The sequence below is a fragment of the Mus pahari genome, chromosome 3 (genome assembly GCF_900095145.1).
Source record: "Mus pahari chromosome 3, PAHARI_EIJ_v1.1, whole genome shotgun sequence".
NCBI classification, from domain to species: Eukaryota; Metazoa; Chordata; class Mammalia; order Rodentia; family Muridae; genus Mus; species Mus pahari.
The window spans coordinates 71,370,381-71,375,596 of record NC_034592.1 but is presented as its reverse complement, the minus strand read 5'-3'; positions in this window follow the sequence as shown (position 1 = coordinate 71,375,596).

Genomic DNA, 5,216 nt, shown 5'->3' with positions numbered 1-5,216 from the left:
ACAAAACAGAAGCATGCATACATAAAGACTAGCAGAAACTAGGCAATGTAACAACTGAGACAAAGTCAGTTAATCTAATGTCAGTTATATTCTTAGAATCCAGGTGTGAGGTCATTAAGCTCCTGGGGTAAGGTCTTCCAAGCCCCAGCCATAGTTCTAATTCTGATTTATTGTTTAGCCCACCACCAGCCAGCTCTTAGTAAATACCTAACTATGCTATTTCTCTGGGCTAGTGAAAGTATGTGCTAGGGAGTTCTTCTCTAGCTAAACTTCTCATGAGTAAGACAATATTCCAGTTCATCCTTAAACCACAGACCAATCTTCTTCCTAAACCATTGTAAATTCCTGTATATGGGAGTGACTCAGCTGTTATTCTACGTGATTTTGTGATTTTGTGGGGGGACTTTCTACTGTTAAGTAATGTTGTCTGCCATATATAACTATAATAAATTGTCCTGAAATTTCTAACTCTATGTAGTAGATAGTAATGCCTGATTTCTTTTACTATCTCTCTTTCAATACTGGAGGCAATTCATCTGAATAGGTAGCATTCTTACTAAATTCCAAGCCCAGGGTCAGCTCAAGGACTGCTTAGGATTTTGGTGAAGGCCAGGAAACAAAGTTCAACCTAATTTAGGTATTTGTCAAATCATTCCTTGGAGGCACCTATAATAAAACAATACTGAAGGAAAGCACACAGAACCATTTACCAATTATTGCAAGGACATATGTGAAATGCATCTGTTTATGGGATGCCAGAAACTCTCCAGGCGATGTTTCCCTGAAATTTTATGCCTTGGGACTGCAGCCAAGCTTTTGGTCCTCTCACACAGTTTTTACTGGAGTGGGTGTGGCAGAACACCTTCTGCTTCTTTACATTTCAAGTGTTATGCCATTTCCTAGTTTCTCCTCCAAAAACCCCCTATCCCTTCCCCTTACCCCTGCTCCCCAAACCACCCACTCCCTCCTCCTGGCCCTCCCTGGCAGTCGAATATACTGGGGCACAGAACCTTCACAGGACCAAGGACCTCTCCTCCCATTGATGACCAACTAGGCCATCCTCTGCTTCATATGCAGCTAGAGCCATGAGTACCACCATGTGTTTTCTTTGTTTGGTGGTTTAGTCCCAGTGAGCTCTGGGGGGTACTGGTTAGTTCATATTGTTGTTCCTCCTATGGAGCTGAAAACCCATCAGCTCCTTTATTGGGGATTCTTCATTGGGGATTTTTACTTTTTTAAATTCAAGTGTAACAATTAAATATGTATCATTCAGGTAGGGCTCTGTTCTTTTGAGGTCATTCATTACAATCCACTCAATATACTGAAATGAAATATAATTTACACATGGAAAAGTCTAACATAAAGTGCATTGTTTAAATATAAATATGCACAAATATCTGCTCTAAATTTTGTTAAATTTAGAATAATTTTTCTTTATAGACATAGGCATGAAAACACACACACACACACACACACACATACAAGCACAAATACACATATACACACAAACCAAATAAAACGTGTGTTTGCGTCATATCATTGATAACAACAAATAAATGTTGACCAAATCCATAAGATAGTTCACTCAATATATTTATTCATTATTTAAATGTTCATATTCCTCATAGTGAAATGAACATTTTTGATTACTTTATAAGTAATTACAACTTTTTATAACATAAACTTATAAATAGCAAATTTCTATTCAGGGCACACCGAGTCCTCCGCGTCAGCCTCCAGGGCCAACACCCTTTGTACCTGTCACTGTGTGCCCCCTATGTAAGAGAGGCAATCATTGGGCTAGTCAGTGCTGCTCCAAGACGAAGGCCTTGGATAATCCTTTGCCACCCCTTCGGGAAACAGCTTCAGGAGCCAGCCCCATGCCCCAAGACCTATTCATTTTCTACCAGCCAATCTTACTGCAATGTTGTCAAGGTCTCCTTCATTTTATCCCACCCATTTCCCTTTCAGTCATGGTCCCCCTCGGACCCACCCCCCCAATAGCTTGTCCCAAGGGCCAGGACAGCTAAAGTTAACAACAAACTCGTGAATCACATGCTTCAGTCTTCTGTGGGTTAGGGATGCATGTATGTGTAGGCATGCCCATTTACAATATTATTTTTTTATTCCAAGGAACACATTTTGTACTCTGTCTGTCTGTCTTTCTGTCCATCGACCTGTATGTCTGTCCATCTGTCCTTCCAACTATCTATCTATCTATCTATCTATCTATCTATCTATCTATCTATCTAACTATTATCTATTTCTGCTGGTGTGTTTTCAGGTGAATGTAGCATGAAACACATACAGCATGGATAATAGAATAAATAGCAAGAATTTACTTTCTGCTTCTACCTGTGAGTCCTAGGGGTTAAACTCAGACCAGTAAGTTTAGTGACAAGCAGTTTAGCTCCTGAGCCATCTGTCAGACCATCTTAGATAAGTCAAGGTCATTCAAGGAGCATGTGTATGGTAGGGAGATAACCCACAAAAATGGAAGGGAAGGAAGGAGAAAGAAAGGAAGGGAGAGAAGAAAGGACAGAGACAAAGACAAGCACAGAGACAGTGAATAGAAAGGAGTAAATTTGGCAAGACAGATATTGTTAGGAATGCAGTAAAGACATGACACACAGAAGATAATTTGATGTGGTTTACTGCCACCACTCACTAAAGATGAAGCCTCTAAGGGGAAATTGGTGTGCCCAGTAAAATGGATTGGTACCCAATCTCAATCTGAATTACCTTCTTAGCAATAAACTTGGCTTCCATTGAGCTCATTCTGAAGTTGTCTTAGTTATCTATTATTTCCTAGGTCCCTCTAGATTTCAACCTCTTCTGATATACAATAAAGTTATTAAATTTTCTTCTGTATATTCTCCAGTCGAAGAGAAACTGTATACATTATATTGTGGGTTTTTAAGAGATCTCTTTATTAGAATCCTGAAGGAACACTTTTTATCATAAGAAATAAATATTTCCCTTTAAAGAAGATGTGAATACTACAACTGAAGAAAACCTAATAAACTGTAATGTTTTACTGACACTATGAAATCTGGTAGTGTAAAATTAAAAGCAATGATTAGATTTTGGACAAAAATCTGTATTTCCACATTTTAAAAATTAAGTAAAGGATTACATTTCTTATAACATTTTTCAGAATATTGACTGACTGAGCATGGGTAAAGACTTTAAGAAACTACAATTAGTAGAATTTGAAAGAGATTATTATAAAACCAAGACAATAGCAGTACTATAAATAATTATAGATAATCCTAGTAATAAACCAGGAAGCAAACATGTCTAACATTCAACCAACTTGGAAATTAGAAAGGAAAAACTCAAAGTTTCACTATTGGTGAATGATGGACTCCCAAAACCTCTATAGCCCCTCAAGACGCAGAGTACTGGGGTTAAGAAAAAGTATTTAAATCGATTTTTAGACTTTGTGGGAGGCATTTGTCCATGCTTTCCCCAAGAGGGAACAATTGATGAAAAGAGGTGGCACAGAGTTGGTGATTGCTTCAAAGATTATTACGACGCATTTGGACCTACAAAATTACCTGTTACTGCCAGGGCATCATAGAACGAGTCCATTAGACTTTTAAAAAGTATGCTTTAGCACTTGACTAAAAGTTACACACGCTTATTCCCCCTTGTCGCCTTGAAACAGGCTCAATCACGCTCTTTTTGTTTTTAACTTCTTGTCCCTGGACAATGAAGACAGGTCAGCAGCTGACCACTTGTGGCATCCCAAATCACAAGATTCTCATGCATTAGTGCGATGGAGAGATTCCCCTCAGATCCCGTCCTTATCTGACATCTATGACAAAGAGAATGTTGGCCCAAGATGGTTACCAGAGCTACTGGTAAAAACTGTTAAACCGCCTGTGTCCAGAATGGAGTGACCATCTCTTCCTGAGACAAATCTCATTTCTTTTTCAGATGCTGCTCCAGACAAAACTACTTGTGATCCTGTGGCTGACCAAAATAGCCACTAGCCTTCAACTGTCTCCACCCGAATCTCCTAATAATAGACATATATCTTGTAATTACACTTGGGTGGTCCTCTCAGAGAGAAATGATGTTGTCTGGACCACATACAAGATTTCCACCAATATTTGGTGGCCAGCCAGCCTTACCCTGATCTTTGTAAACTAGCACAAGGAGCTGTGGCCCCTTAGTGCCTTGAATACTAGCTAGATTTATATAAAGCTCCAGAAGATTATATGCCCAACACATAGAGTTATTATCCTCATAATTTCTGAGTTTCGGCTCATCAGTCAGTCAAACCTGGCTGCAATAATTTCAGCAGATGAACCTTACTTCAAGATGTAGATTTTTATGTTTGCCCAGGACATCACTGTGGTCGTTCTTTCCATCATAAGTGTAGTGGCATAGCTGAATTTTGTTCTGCCAGCTGTTCCTGGCAATTTTACCCCTACAGATAATTCCCAGCATTGCCACTGGCAACCCTAAGAGTGAAATGGTTTATCTCTCTCAGGTCTCGGGATTGGACCTCTCTGTGACTTCTAATACACCTCCTTCACAGTATGCCCATCTTTGTAATATTACCCTTGTACTTGATATTAGTAGCCAATATTTAATTCTTCCAAATGAAACTTGGTGGGTTTGCCTTGATGGCCTTATTCCCTGCCTCTCAGCCAGTGCCTTTTCTGCAGAAAATTCTGATTTTTGCATTCTTGTGCAATTGGTTCCTCAATTGATTTATTATCATTCAAAAGTTTTTTCATTTGTGGAATCAGGTTTGCCAGTGAAGAGAGGCCCTAACTCCCATCACCATTTCAGTCCTCCTAGGTCTTGGTGCCATGGGTGTGGGAACTGGTATCTCCTCATAGACTTGGTCTCTCCAAGTCTAGGTATCAAGAACTCGGTGTCACCATTGATAAAGATGTCCTGTGTCTCCAACAAGGCATAGATGACCTTTCCAAATTCCTTTTCTCCTTAGCTGAAGTTGTCCTCCAAAATCACAGAGGACTTGATTCACTCTTTTTACAGCAGGGAGGGCTGAGTGCAGCTCTTAAAGAAGAATGTTGCTTTTATGTAGACAAGACAGGAATGGTCAAAGACAGCATGAGAAAAGTCAGAGAAGGCCTAGAAAAAGGAGAGAGAGAGAGAGAGAGAGAGAGAGAGAGAGAGAGAGAGAGAGAGAGAGAGAGAGAGAGAGAGTATAACAATTGGTTTCAGCCTCTTGGTGG